Genomic DNA, 15,324 nt, shown 5'->3' with positions numbered 1-15,324 from the left:
CGCCCAAATTTTCTAATCCCCCATTGCAAACTGTGCTTTGTACGTCTCCCGTCTTTTGTCGTTTCCCTACTTTTCTTCCACCAATCCTCCAGTCGCCTCTTACTAATGTCTACTGCGGACATGTTTGCTTTACCACTGCTCCCTCTGAACCCAAGGGCTTCAAGGAGGCCAGTGGTGCCTAAATCGACCGCTGGGTAGACGTCTTCACATTCTAATAAAACATGCTCCGTAGTTTCCCTAGCTTTACCACAGCAAGCACATGCTTCTTCTTCCTTCTTATATCTCGCTTAATAAGTGCGTGTTCTAAGGCATCCCGATCTCGCTTCGAAAAGTAACGAGCTTCCCTTTGAGTTATCATAAATGGTTTCTTTCCTGATTTCGTTTTTTCCTCCGAATTAGTTACTCATGGCAGGTTTCTTTTCCATTGCCGCCACCCATGAGATTAATTCAGCCTCTCTGACTTTCCGCTTGACCTTCTTTGTTGCTGTGTTGTCCACCCTACAGGCCGCATACTTGCTGGTAAGTTTCCTAGTTCTTTTCCTCCACTATGAATCAATGTTTTTCCTGTACAGATACCTGAACAGTCTCCCAGCCCATTTACTTTCTTCCATATTCCTCAGCCGTTCTTCATACTCAATTTTACTGCGAGCTTCCCTCACTTCAAAACTAGTCCAGCCCATATCACCCTGCAAAGCTTCATTTGTAGTCTTCCCGTGAGCGCCCAAGGCAAGGCGACCCACTGACCTTTAGTTCCCGTCGAGTCCTGATTGTATCCCTGATTTATAGCAAACAACCGCATTTCCAAAAGTAAGTCCTGGAACCATTACACCTTTCCACATACCTCGGAGGACCTCGTACCTATTGTATCCCCATAGCGCTCTGTGCTTCATTATGGCTGCATTTCTCTTCCCCTTTACTGTTATGGTTTTTTCTTGTGTTTCCATATATCCATTGCCTTCGTTTATCCATATACCAAGGTATTTATATTCTGTTACCAGAGGTATTTCTTGGCCCTGTATCTCCACTGTCTGTTCACTGTTTTCTTTTCACCGACCGGTGTGGCAGCGACCTCTGCCGGCCACCGTGGGCATTCATGGCAGGCGGCGCCACGCTCCTCCATTGAATAGAGCGGGTGGACGGCACACTAGCCAGCATATTCTAGGCACTATATCTACAGAGGCTAGAAGGTTTTCCTAGTGTCGTGAACGGCCGCCATTTCAAGGGGCCCCTGTGAAACCAGTTTGGATGCACTGCGTAGGTGGCGCTGCAGCTACCAGGCGAGCGGCTTTGGCCGCGCTGTTCTAGGCGCGCCGTTCGCCCAGCCAGTTTGCAAGTGCGCGCGGGCTGGGATTTGTGCGTGATTTGTTTGTGCCTCTCGATGCACGAGTGATAATGCCGACAAAAAAGGTCGCACGTGTTTCGTGCCGCTCTGCAAAGGTGGCTACAAGTTGTCGAAAGAAAAAGTGTCGTTCCGCGCCCTGTCCGACCCTCATCGGTTGCAAGAATGGGCTCGAAACATAAAGCGAGATGACAAGGCTCTCGGCGAAACCTGTGTCGTGTGCTCAAGGCATTTCGACGAACGCTACGTTCAAAGGACGAGATAAGTTCGCAGCGGTGCACCACGGAGCAACGACTAATTTCTGTATCTTCTGCAGCTTTCGGCACGTGCCCATCTACCGAGCAAGGCATTGCTTCGTCGCTGGTCCGGTGCTATCAGCGGCCGTCAGCGGATAATTGCAAGCATTACAAGCTTCGAGTGGCGGAACAGCGCATGCACAAGGACGCCCCTGGTGGACGATTCTGCCTATATTAGGAGCAGCGCCTCAGCTGAATCTTCAGTTCGGAAGCGGTGCACCACAGAGCAACGACAAATTTCTGTATCTTCTGCAGGTGAGCAATATTATTTTCTATTGTATAAAGCCCGAAATCTTGACTGTGCACTGCTGCCGAACACAGCAAACATTGCATTTGACACTGCCATTGCTTTTGTTGGGTACTTCTGTAAGGCACTTGCTATACTTAAACGTAAATGAGTAAGGACGTGAAAGATATTGCCAAGGCGCTTGAGGACCTGAGGCGAGAACTAAGGACAGATCTCAGATCATTGAAAGAAAGTGTGAAAAACTGCAACGATACCTGTGATGGTGTCAATGAAATCATAAGTGAAATGAAAGAACTTAGAAAGGAAGTCCAAAGTCTTTCAAAGAAAAACAAAGAACTGGAAGCTGAAAACTGCAGATTGAGTAAAAGAATAGATCAATTAGAACAGTATCAAACGATGAACAACTTGGAAATAAAAGGAGTGCCTGAGGAAGGTGACGTTGTCGATGTTGTGAGGAGGATCGGGAGTACTCTGAATGAACCGACTGCTGATTCGGACATTGACATCTGCCATCGTGTGCCCACATCAAACTCCTCCGAAAAAAACATTGTTGTTCGTTTTGTACAACGCACAAAACGGGACAAAATTCTGCAAAAAGCAAGAAAGCAGAGGATGACTACAAAAGATCTTGATTATGGTAGAGACGGCACACCCATCTATGTGAACGAACACCTGACCCGCTCAAACAAGGTAATTCTGGGTGCTGCGATCGCTCAGAAAAAAGTAGCAGGATGGAAGTTTGCGTGGGTGACTGGCGGGAAAATTTTTGCCCGTAAGGACGAGCGAACCACAAGCCACAGAATTAGCAGCGTTGCTGACATAGAGCAGATAATTGTATAGAAAAACTGTACAAGCTGCACAGTGCACAACAGCTCAAATAGAAGACATACCACAGGAATGCCACTATTATGAATGTGATCATTTCAATGAAAAATACAAAAAAAGGCGAAAGACAGTTTTCAGCAATTCATCTAAATATGAGAAGCCTTAAACATAAGGTTCAAGATCTTGAAATGTTTCTGCAGTCATTTAGCTTAAAATTTACCGTTATAGTACTTACGGAAACTTGGCTGTCAGATGAAATCGAACCCCCTTACCTTCAAAGTTACAAATGGGACAGCATAAGTAGAAAAAACAAAAGAGGTGGTGGGATAGCCATTTACTTAAAAGGTAATTTACCGCATAAGGTATTAGACAGCATGTGCAGAATGGATGAAAATGTCGAGAGCTTATCGGTGAAAGTGCTTAACACCATCGTCTGCGCCGTGTACAGGCCACCTTCTGGCTGCGTATCTGAATTCATGTCATTTTTTGAAAATTCACTTAGCTCTTTTAGCTCGGCGAATGCGCCGTTTATGATCCTTGGAGATATAAATATTGACACAATATCCGGTAACTTACATGCTAACACATTTCGAGACGCTGTTCACCAGTACGCGTGCAACAATGTGATAACACTGCCCACTAGGGTGACCGTTGACACGGCCACATCCCTTGACATCTGCGTCACAAACATAGATAGCGATGGTCTTTCCGCTGGTGTAATCTTGAATGACATCAGCGATCACCTGCCCGTGTTTTGCCTAACAAATGCATCCTACAAGAAACAACATAATGATGAAGGAAACCTCTTGCTCCGCACGGTAAACGAAACTACGCTAAACATGTTCAGCTGCCTTATCAACCAAGTAAGCTGGCAGGCCGTTTATGATCAGCATAACCCCTGAACTGCGTACAAGATCTTCTTGGATAAATTCAACCAGTGCTACAATACAGCCTTCCCTCTGCGAAAGCAGAAAAAAAGAAATAAAAAAGTTAGAAAACAATGGATAACTGCGGACTTATACAAACGAATACGTAAAAAAGAAATAATTTGTACCACAGTTTCATTAGCTCTCGTAATTGTGACATATTGACTGAGTTTAAAAAATTCAGAAATAAATTAAACTTCGATTTGAAAAAGGCAAGGGATGATTATTACGAAAGAAAATTTTACAAAATTCAAAACGATCAACGTAGACTGTGGAATACAGTGAACGATTTAACTAGACGAGGGCGAAAAACGCATATCGTGAATGAAATTGTAATCGATAATGCCAGTGTAGTTGGGCAACAGCTTGTTGATGAAATGAATCGACACTTTGTAAGCACAGGGGTATATAGTGGAGAAGACTTGCAAGTGGATATTTTCATGACTACAGGGCAGGTTGATTCCATTATGCTTACACCAGCGACTCCTACTGAAATTGAAGCAATTATCACGACCCTAGAAAACAAAGCTGCAGGCGGAGAAGACGAAATAAAGGCCTTACCTGTCAAGTATGTCGCTCATCATATGAGTCCTGTATTAACCCATATAATAAATGAGATGCTTACACGCGGCGAGTTCCCAGATGAATTAAAAATAGCTAAGATCACCCCTGTCTACAAGGGTGGCGATGAGGAAAAGCTTACCAACTACAGGCCGATATCTGTTTTGCCGGTGTTTCCCAAGATATTTGAGCGTGTTATTAATGATAGGCTTACGTCTTTTTTTCATAAACACAAAATAATTACGAAGTCGCAGTATGGCTTTCAAAAGGGTAAGTCTGCAGAACTAGCTTTAACAAACATAAAGGACAAAATAATTGAAAATATTGAGAACAAACTGCTCACTCTGGGGATTTTCTTGGATTTAAAAAAAGCATTTGACACTGTGCAGCACAATATCCTTCTAAAGAAGCTTGCTGCGTATGGTGTTCGAGGAGTAGCACAGAATTTAATTACATCATATCTCTCAAATCGGTATCAGTATGTATGCGTCGACAATCTGGTATCACAAAAATTGAAAGTCGAATGTGGCGTTCCTCAAGGATCAATCTTAGGACCCCTCTTATTTCTTGTATACATAAATGATATAACGTCCATATCAAACTCCCCTGAAATAATGTATGCTGACGACACTAATATCTTCTTTACTGGCACTACAAAAGAGGTCATAGAATCATCAGCTAACAGTTACCTCTTACCTCTCCAGGTGGCTTAAAAGCAACCGGCTAAGTTTAAACACAAGCAAAACCAAATATATAATTTTTAAGCCAGCAAATAAAAGAGACCCCTATTGCGTTCATCTGCACTTTGAGGACACGTTACTGGAACAAGTTACAGAGCAAAAGTTCTTGGGCGTATGGTTTACAGAGGACCTTACTTGGAAAACTCATGTTGACAAATTAAAAAGTGAGCTATCTCGAGTTACTGGCTGCATGTATAAAATACAAAATATACTACCCACCTGGTTGAAACAAACATTATATTACTCACTTTTCTATTCAAAACTCAGTTATGGCATTTTAGTCTGGGGAACTACGACAGCTTCAAACTACAACAAACTAATCATTGTACAAAAGAAAATATTGAGAATGTGTGAAAACTATGTGGGTGACAAACGAGGACTCCGAACAGAACCGCTCTTCATTAAATATAGCATGCTTAAAGCAGATCAAGTTTATTATTTCAAACTACTCCAGTGGATATATAAATATAGGCTGCACACAATACCTGTCGACAGTTGCACCTCATACCCAATACGTAAACCACACTATGTAAAGTCCGCCACAAGAACTAATTACGGAAAGCAAACATTGAATTATCAAACGATTAATATATTAAACAGTGATCACTTTAACGTACAATACACACAATCCTTCCACAGTTTCAAAAATGACTGTAAAAACCTATTAGTGGGCAGTGACATTGCATTTTCATTTTCAGTAACTTGTGCTCATCCCTGATAACACATGTAACCTCAGTTATGTTAGATTTTTCTCAGCGCTTGTACATCATGTTTGCCATTGTTTCGGCATTTACATTGTGTATCAGTCTAAACCTTCGTTTCTTTTTTTTTTCTTCTGATACGTTTCAATGTACTGATCTACTTACTGTATGTGCTATTTATTTTCGAGCAAGTGATTCTATGGTTTTTTTTTCTTTATTGACTTCTAGTGTAAGCCAATTTTATTGTTATATAATACTTATTGCATATGTATCTTCTGCTTTTTCGAAATCTATCCCGTTGAAGCAAAAGTAATGCTTTGGAGACATGTGTTCTGAATAATTGAATTTTTCGTTGCTGTGTGCTGTGTGTTAAAGATAGGTTCGACAACTATGTATGTGAATGATATGTCATGCTGCCTTGAACTGTAGGGGCGCAGAGGCTCTGTCAGGCATTTTGCCTTTACCTCTGCCCCCTACACGGAGAGAATCCGTGAAACAAACAATAAAGAAAAAAAAATAAATTGCTACTTTGTCCCGGCTGTTAGATTGAGCCTCTCTCACCTGGCCAACATACATAGTATGGAAAAGCGTACTTCTCGAAACTCTGCAGTGTGACGACGTCCGATATGAAATACTTGCCTACGATGCAAATACTCAAGAAAGCTTATCTTGAACCAGTTCAGCAGGCCGCATAAGAAACGACTAGCGACTTTGAAACAAATAAATGCAAGGAAGCGAAAATCCCTCGACTTAATCCGCCCCCCCCCCCCCCCCCAAAAAAAAACTTTCAGCAAGACTGTCAAAGACCTCCGGGCACTCACGCAGTCCATCCCAACTATTGTGCTGGAGGAGAAAGTCGGAGGCCTTCCTCCAAAGCAGCGCCTTGGTGTGAAGACATGTTTAGAGGCAGCTTCCAGAAAGTCAACCCGGGCCATGCGGTTCGGTCAGCTGTGGGTGTTGGAATGTATCCTCATGCGGATCAGGAGCCCGCAGCTCCTCATCCGCATTTGCAAAGGGACAACGTCAGAAACATCGAAACGACATAACGGTTTGTAAAACTAATGGAAAGACTAATTTTTATAATGTCGTCTACAATCCCATCAAAAGGCCTTCGTGCTGATTCAAGAAGTGCACAGTTTTTGAATGAGTTTATTGTTTTTCTCAATGAATGGGAGGAATATGCTGCACAGCATGGTGGTGACTTTTTAAGTGCAGGAACTGCCCTTGGGCTGCGTGTAACGCTGCAAAGCACACTGCCGCTTGTAAAATACCTGACCACGTCCCTGCAATACAAGTACTTGTTGACCGCAAACCTAAGCCAAGACAGGATGGAGAATGTATTGGTATTGCATGCCAGCTGCTTCGGTTGCAATGATCATCCAATAGTGGGGCAGTTTCTGATAATTATCAACCACCTGGCTTTCTGCAGCCTCGCCAAGCCTCCAAAAGGAGCAAAAGTGCCTGCAGAAGTAGTGACTGCCCTCTTGCAACTATCTTATGTCCCCAAAGAATGAAATGCGCGAATAACTGAACTTGTCCATAATTTACGTACTGGATGGCAGAAACTTGGCTTCTGCTGCATGCAGAGCTGCTCGAGGAGCACAGCAGCCTGAGCGATCCTCAGGGCTGTGTAGACAAAAAAAGTGACAGCAGACTAATTTTTTTTATGTAGCTGGGTATGTTGTCAGAAAAATCCTTAAAAGATTTCCTTGCCCTGAATGTGCAACTTGTTTCAGCAGTTTGTCTTTGCAAGCCGAGTCAAACAACAATGCCTCGCTTACTCGAAATTTTGACCATGGAGGCTTAGTTTATCCATCAAGGCCAATCGAACAGCTCATAGCAAAGCTTGAGGACGCATTTACGGTGTTTTTCAGTCGCAATAAGCTACACGCAGATAGCATGGTCAGCTTTCTGCATTTTCTTCAGGGACGTGAGCTTCAAGGTGTGAGCTGCGAGGAGCATGGACGTCGAATTACGGCAGAAGTGATGAAGTTTTACGCCTTGACTAGGACGCATTTTCTTGTAAAGTCAGTAAACAAAGAGCGCAGCGATAAAAAAAAGCTGCTGAAAATGAGGCGCTGTCGGTAGCCTCGCACAGGGCACTTCGCACAAGGAAAGGCATTAGTATATTGTTGCCATGGAACCTTGTGTAATAAAGACATTCCACCCTGCAATTTGTCCCGCTTCATTTTCTCGTTGCGCTATGATGTACAAGATGTGTTTTTACGCTTCTTCATGGCGCAGTAGGTCGGACCCGACGTGACGCTTGCATTTGCTCCTGCCCCGGCACGGTGTCGGTGTTACAGCTAGTCCGTGTCGAATCTAAATTACAAGAGAACCTGTGACAGAGTTTGCACTGTCTTTAGCACTTTTAACGCCTTGTCAAGGCAGTGACAGCAGCACACACACGGTCAACCGACTGAACCAGAGAGCACTAGCCCCATAAGGGCTTCTTGCGCCAGCCCGCGCGCCAGCGGGCGGTAGCGCCATCTGCCTGCGCATAGCAAGTTATTTCAGCTGCGCCGGCCCGGTCGGGACACTAGGAAAACCTTCTGGCCTCTATACCACGGAGGAAGGAAACTAAGCAGAGGCCCTACCCCCTCCGCGCGCTAGGAGAAAAGTGTGGCGGAAATGACGTAGTAGGTTCTCATTTTTTTGCAACTTTTTTTTTGCTGTATGGCCACGCCTTTTAGGCCACAATGACGGCGTTGTTATTAGCCCCGACCTGAGCCCCGAGAACGAACTACAGGGGCGCTGCGAGCGCCGCTCGCGTGACGTCAGGGCAAGGACTCGCGCCTGTCGTCTGCTACAGTTCGGGCGTTGTCCGGGCGCTTTCTGCGGTGTTTTCGTTTGTTCGCCCTCGTTCTCTCTGCTTGTATACTTATGGTGGTCGTCTCAAATATATTTTTACGACGTCTTCCTTTGCGAACATTTATTCAAAGAGCTAATTTTTAGACAACAATGCAGCTGTTAAAGGCAACGCTACAGTGCCAGCCGAAGAAGCGCAAAAGAGCCCATTGCGGGTTTTTCATGCGGGGATGGACAATCGCAAAAACATAGCATACAGGAATCCAGTTACGATACCAAACCTGCCGCGGTGCAACAAGTATGTCACAAACGCTGCTGTATATGACTTCTACAACAGTTACGCTGATTTTAATCCCTTAAAACAGGTTTGCTCACGACGAGTAGTTCATGGTATAATATCGAATTTTTGCATCTCGGTAGTAACACGGGGACTTAAATAATACTGGAGTTTAGATTCTACAAGCACCACTTGCTTCTTTAACTGCTTGTCAACATTAGGCGGTTCTTCCCGTGTTTATAAGCGGCAGAAATTTGAAGTAAAGTTAATGAAGGCTTACAGCTATTTACAGAATACAAGTAGGAATGTACCAATATATATTTCCTTTTCCGTGATACACGTTCAACTCACTTGAGAAATTTACTGGTGCTTGTTGCTTGAGGAATATACATGACGAATCTGTTTGGCGAACTGACACAGGCTGCTCCGCCCAATTTTTTTAGTGAAGTATGCCTGTTGGACCGCATGGCTGCCGCCAGAAAGAAGTCTAAGCGTCAATCATTAGTAGTATGGGACATATTGAAGACATCGAAATTCCCCCCCCCCCTGCCCCACCGGTGAAGGGTCAGAAAGCAAGTGAAAGTATATGCAAGGTGGTGCTTTCTTTATGAATGTTTGCGATTTGATTGGAGCAAACTTTATTTACTCTGCAGTTGGGCAAGGTTCTCTTTTATGTACCGACGAAGCGAATAGTTATCCGTTTGTATAATTAAAGAACGCTGGATGGAGACATGGTGAGACAGAAGGTGCTTGAATTTTCCTTTTCTAGGCAATCCAAGCTTCGCTGTAGTAGCTCGAGAATACTTTAGCCATTCCAGTTGGCGCTGTAAAAAATTATTTATGGTTTCAATTCGAAGTGGTATTGAACTGATGGGTTTCGCGAACATAGCGTGCCTCGCCATACCGACAGTCGATTGCTACCGTTACGTGATCAAGGGTGTGCCATATTGTTGATAAAGGCTACTGAAGGCCACTATGAAACATTTTATCATTTTCAATTGATTCGCTCTCGATCTTAACAACGAAACTTTTCTCTCGGGTGATTGCTACTATGGTGTTTGTGAATTAACTATGTAAATACTCTACATGACGCACCGTCGTGTTAGCAGCCATGAACAATTCGTTTTTTGGAGGCCTGTTTCAGAGGAGGATGAAAGTAGCAGCAAATTTTTTCATAAGAAATGCGCGCCTATTTTTTTACTCATTAATGAATGGCCATATTTGAATAGAACAACACACCAAAGTAATAAGAATCATGATGACAGCTTCGCAGGGCAGCGTCTTTCTAACATCGGATAACATGCTGACGCCAGTTACCAAGATTTTTCTTCCATGTAAAATGCAACGTCTCTCATAGCTAAATACTAAGGGAATGTTAAATGCTTAGCGAGGCATCATACACAACTCCGCGTGTTGAATTTGCAGCCATTCTTTTTACGCTAAATTGACGAATAGACACTGCGCATATGTGCATTGCAAAACCAGTAGACCCCTTTAACACTACATAGCTTGCGATATCCAAGCCGAAGTTTCTCGACTCACGCGCTTTTGAAGGAGAAACTGTGGTTAAGGCATGGCAGCTGAAAGAAGCCGACGTATCCTTCAATACGTACGGCTAGAGCCAAGCATACACCCAAGCACGAAGCGCGCGCGGCAGCCGAGCGAGCCGCGTCCTGTCCGTGACGTCACTCGCGAGAGGGCGCCACTCCTAATTCTCGCCGCTAATGGTTTTGAGCGCTCACACGTGTTGCTCTGACAGGTTTCGTGCCGTGGCAAAGGCGCTGTATGGGCGGGTTTGCGTTAGTCACCGTGTCTTGTTGCGCTGTGTTACCTGCACCGTGCTCTGCCGGATGTTGCTGTGGCCATGTGGGACAGGAGGAACTAAAGCTCGTGAAATGAACGCGCATATGTAACGCTGTACGCAATGTACCGCGCCACGGCACTGACAACGGACGAAGGAATATCCGCGGGAAATTTTGCCTCTACTTCAGCGGAATCATGCTAACGTGCCATCGCAGACTATGGCAGCGGTGGCGTGAACAGCACGGGCAGGCGGCTCACAGCTTCGTCTTCCCTTCTACTGAAGGATTTCGTCCGTGGGCTTCGCCATCGACCCGGTACAGTCTACCACGCTGAATCAACATTATCGGGGCGGCTTTCCGCACAAGGACCGTCGATTGCCTGCGTGATAGCCTCTCGCCGCTTCCACTGGACAGCCCGGTGACGTTATCGACATACAGCTACAAATTCAGCTGCCCTGGCCGGCTTCCCTCATATGGCAGCGGTGGCGTGAACAGCACGGGCAGGCGGCTCACAGCTTAGTCTTCCCTTCTACTGCAGGATTTCGTCCGTGGGCTTCGCCATCGACCCGGTACAGTCTACCACGCTGAATCAACATTATCGGGCCGGCTTTCCGCACAAGGACCGTCGATTGCCTGCGTGATAGCCCCTCGCAGCTTCCACTGGACAGCCCGGTGACGTCATCGACATACAGCTACAAATTCAGCTGCCCTGGCCGGCTTCCCTCATATGGCAGCGGTGGCGTGAACAGCACGGGCAGGCGGCTCACAGCTTCGTCTTCCCTTCTACTGCAGGTTGGTGCCTGGCACTTGCGGCTTCCTCAATACATATTGACCCTTGCACGCCACTGCTGCCATTGGGGAGTCAAATCTGTGTGCTGTTTTTCATAATGTCAAAAATTAGCAAAGAGTTGAGTGTTGCTCTTGACGACCTGAAAAATGAAATCAAAAATGACTTGAAGCTTTTTCGAGAGTCCTTTGAACGTGATATTCGCAGTGAACTAAGGGAGATTAAGGCGAGCCTGTCTTTTTCAGACCAAAAATTTAATGAAATGACCGTGGACCTCAAGAAGGTGTTGGATGAAAACAAACGCTTACGGGTAGAAAATGAAAGTTTAAAACAACAATGTAATCTCTTGAATGTTCAACTTAACAAAGCAGATGTAAGGATCACGGAGTGCGAACAGTACTCGCGAAACCGCAACCTGGAAATAAAAGGAATTCCCATGAACCGTGCAGAAAACCTGCTTGAGTTAATCGGCAAAATCGGCGATAAAATTGGAGAGCCTATCCTACCCACTGATCTAGAACTCTGTCACAGAGTGTCAGTCCCTGGCGGTTCAATGAACATGAACGCTATTGTGCAATTCGCTCACCGCCAGAAACGCGATGCTGTCCTTGAGAAAGCCAGAAAGAAAAGGATCACATGTAAGGACCTCGGTTTCACTGCGTCTACCCCTATCCACATCAACGAGCACTTGTGCCCTGAACGGAAGCGTCTACCTGGGCAGACAATCAGTAAGAAACGGGAGGTCAACTGGAAATTCGTGTGGGTGCGCGGTGGCCAAATATTCGCACGCAAAGAAGAAAAAAGCAGACTGCTGAAGGTGATCAGCAGTGCGGACCTCGTTAAAATGATCTAGTATAACTTACCGTTCTGATGAAATGTCACGAACTTTTAGCTCCTTCAGTTCTCAAGAAGTTTGCAAATGAGAATACACTAGGAATTTTTCATCTTAATTGTCGCTGAATTAACAATAAGTTTGAAGATTTACAGTTACTTTTTGAATCTCTGGGTTTCTCCTTTAATGTGCTAATGTTCAGTGAAACGTGGTATACTGATGAATCTGAATATTTTGCTCTAGGTGGTTATAAGCACTTTTTCCTTAACAGATCCGGTCGTAAAGTGGGGGCGTGTCGATGCATATTTATAATGCAATAACTGTTGATCAAAGCGAGCAATTTACGTTGGCAACAGAAGATGTTGAGCTATTGACTGTAGAAAGCCATAGTAGCATTTTCAGTGTTGTGTATCGTCCCCCTAATGCAAGACTAGACACTTTTTTTTTTGAAACACTAGAAGCTTTTTGATTACGCGTCTTCTAATGGAAGATTGCTTTATCTGTCGGGTGATGTGAACTTAGATATGAAATGTGTATCGAAGCCAGGAAAGGAACTTGTGGCCTTAATTGATGCATATCATAACGTGCTCCACGGCAACGTGTATCGACGTTATCATCACAAATGCAGATAAGTCTAACATAGATGCAGGGACCGTAGCCTGTGACATCAGTGATCACCTCCCAATCTTTGCTTTCGTTAACAACGCTAGACCAGATAGCGCTCCTAAACCGCATGATTTCAAGTATCGCCGCATTGATCCGAACACCTTGAGTAACTTCCGGAGCGCGATTTCCGCCACTGACTGGGAATACGTCCTGTCGATAAATGACCCTGACACAGCTTAGGATGCTTTTCTATCCAAACTGAAAGCTATTTACGACATTTCTTTTCCTCTGAGGCACGCAAGAAAATGCAAAAATAGAAAACCATGGATAACGGCAGAACTAATTCATGAAATAAAAGTAAAAGACAAGTTATTTACGCAGTTCATTAAATCTCGAGACCTTGAAAAATTAGGCGCATATAAAAAGTACCGTAATCAGTTAAACCGAAAACTGAAGAGGGCGAAATTGGAATATTTTATCCATCTTTTTTGACCCCACTTCGGGAAACAGTGCCCGAGACCAATGGGACCAATTAAATCGCCTGCTTAACTTCCGGTCACGCCGTCCTATTGCTTCCATTGAAAAAGAAGGCAAAGTTCTGTGCGGAAAGGAACTTTCCAACCAGTTTAATAGGTTTTTCATTAATATTACAAAATCACTTTGTGTCGCACCAGATGTCCCTGTCGGTTGTGCCTGTGCGGCACCAAGCGTTCACGAAACCTTATTTATGTTTCCAACTACTGAATCTGAAATAATATTCGTGTTTTCGAACCTCCGATCGAGTAAATCCAAGGATAAAGATGGTTTCCAAATCCAACCATTTAAATTTGTAATAGACTTATTAGCCCCGACACTAGTATATATTTATAACCTTTGTTTAAGTAGCGGCGTCTTCCCAAAACAAATGCAGATCGCAAAGGCTGTTGCCATACATAAAAGTGGATCTGTTTCTGACTTTTCCAATTACAGACCAATATCGATTCTTCCGGTACTATCTAAAGCATTAGAAAAAATTATTCATTGCCGGTTGACTCTAAGTAAGCATTCTGTTCTTTCTGACTACCAGTTTGGATTTAGAAAACAGAGGTCGACTGAGATGGCATTGACTAAACAAAAAGAAATTATAATTGCTGCCTTTGAAGAAAAGCTTCTTGTTCTCGGGATATATATAGACTTATCCAAAGCATTTGATCTAATTGACCACTTTGTATTATCTCGGAAACTCAGTCACTATGGCATTAGGGGCATCAGTCTTGCTTTAATACAGTCTTACCTAAAGTACCGTAAACAAATGGTGTGTTTAAATGAAACCTCATCAGATGTTGAGCCAATCTTATCCGGTGTACCACAGGGAAGCATTTTAGGGCCTCTGTTGTATTTAGTTTATATAAATGACATTTTTCATACCCCCTTACCGGTTCAACTCGTAGCTTACGCTGATGATATTACAATGCTTTCCACAGGAAACACACTAGCGGAGTTATCCATCCGTGGCAACCAATTTTTGGAACATTTGCGTCACTGGTGTAATAAAAATTGTCTTAAAGTTAATACGAATAAAACAAAGGCTGTGATATATAGAAAAAAAATAAAGTAGTAAGTGGTGATATCGAACTATTATTAGGTAATGACAAGATTGATATTGTATCCAGTATAAAATCTCTTGGTGTTATATTCTCTGAGACACTCAATTGGGACCTACAAATTGAAAATATTCGTGCTAAAATGAACAGGTTAAATGGCGTGTTATGTAAACATAGGTTAACCCTTCCCACACAGGTTAAACTCCTCATTTATAATTCATACATAGCGCCAGTGATTACTTATTGCCACACAGTTTGGGGTACAACGACACAACACAATAAACAGCGCCTTCTAATTGCGCAAAAGCGTGCGGTAAGGCTGATAGCTAATATACCGTGGAATGCTCACACCAGAGAATATTTCAGGCAGTTCAATATTTTAAGTATAACTACCTTGTATGTGTTCAAACTTCTTTGCATTTACAAAACTGCTGTTGCAACGAACAATAACCTTATGCTAACAATGTTTCAGCTTGTTCGTCATGAACCTGCATATGATGTACGTTACTCTATGTCATGGACCCTACCGTTAAGTCGCACCAAATACCGCACACAATCCTTATCGTACAATCTGCCTAGGTACCTAAATGTTCTCGAAGATAATCGTTTTTCTCTTAGGTTGCTTTCTATACAAACTTTCAAAGAATTGATAAATCTTTTCGGGCCTTCGAGCAAATAGCTCACCTGTGTAACTGTATTGTAGCGGACTTGAATGAATTCTATTTATCTGTATTATTGTCTACGTTGGTGTTAGAATTGTGTAATAGGAATTGGTGAAGAAATTGTGTAATTGCGTTAATTGTGTAAAATCATGACAATGTAATAGATTCCGTGTAAAAATTACAATTATGCAATAGATTACGAGTATTGTGATCTTGAATTCTGTTTCTGTGTATACTTTGCAACCTGCCACAATGTCTGTTTTTTCACCGCACTGCTGCTCTGTAGGGCGTAGGGGGTCCTCAAGCTGCATTCGGCAGCTTTTTCCCTTCCG

Source organism: Dermacentor variabilis, chromosome 3 (assembly GCF_050947875.1).
Source record: "Dermacentor variabilis isolate Ectoservices chromosome 3, ASM5094787v1, whole genome shotgun sequence".
Taxonomy (NCBI): domain Eukaryota; kingdom Metazoa; phylum Arthropoda; class Arachnida; order Ixodida; family Ixodidae; genus Dermacentor; species Dermacentor variabilis.
The sequence above is the reverse complement of the archived record's forward strand: the minus strand, read 5'-3'. Positions refer to the sequence as shown.